The following is a 483-nucleotide window of genomic DNA, read 5'->3' on the forward strand; positions in this document are numbered from 1 at the left end:
GATGGCTACACCAGGCTCCAATCTGATTTGGCAGAGTTTCTACAGCTGGATGCCCTTCCTAACTCCAACCACTCAGAGAGTGTAGTGGGTGCTTTTATGTGTCACCCGCACGAAGGCCAGTCAGTCGGTACTGGCAACGGCCACACTCAAAATGGTGCATTTCATGTGCCACCCGCACAAGAGCCAGTCCAGGGTCACTGGCAATGATCTCGCTCGAAAATCCTACGAAGGCCAGTCAGTCGGTACTGGCAACGGCCACGCTCAAAATGGTGCATTTCATGTGCCACCCACACAAGAGCCAATCCAGGGTCACTGGCAATGATCTCGCTTGAAAATCCTACGAAGGCCAGTCAGTCGGTACTGGCAACGGCCATGCTTAAAATGGTGCATTTCATGTGCCACCCGCACAAGAGCCAGTCCAGGGTCACTGGCAATGATCTCGCTCGAAAATCCTACGAAGGCCAGCCAGGCGGCACTGGCAAC

General features: G+C 54.2%; 1 protein-coding gene across 2 annotated transcripts in view; it reads left to right on the forward strand.

The window, feature by feature from the left end:
• Nucleotides 1-483, forward strand: part of LOC128247040 (uncharacterized) — a 66,648-nt gene that overhangs the window by 14,517 nt on the left and 51,648 nt on the right. The window lies entirely within an intron of this gene.

The sequence above is a fragment of the Octopus bimaculoides genome, chromosome 2 (assembly GCF_001194135.2).
Source record: "Octopus bimaculoides isolate UCB-OBI-ISO-001 chromosome 2, ASM119413v2, whole genome shotgun sequence".
In the NCBI taxonomy this organism is placed as follows: domain Eukaryota; kingdom Metazoa; phylum Mollusca; class Cephalopoda; order Octopoda; family Octopodidae; genus Octopus; species Octopus bimaculoides.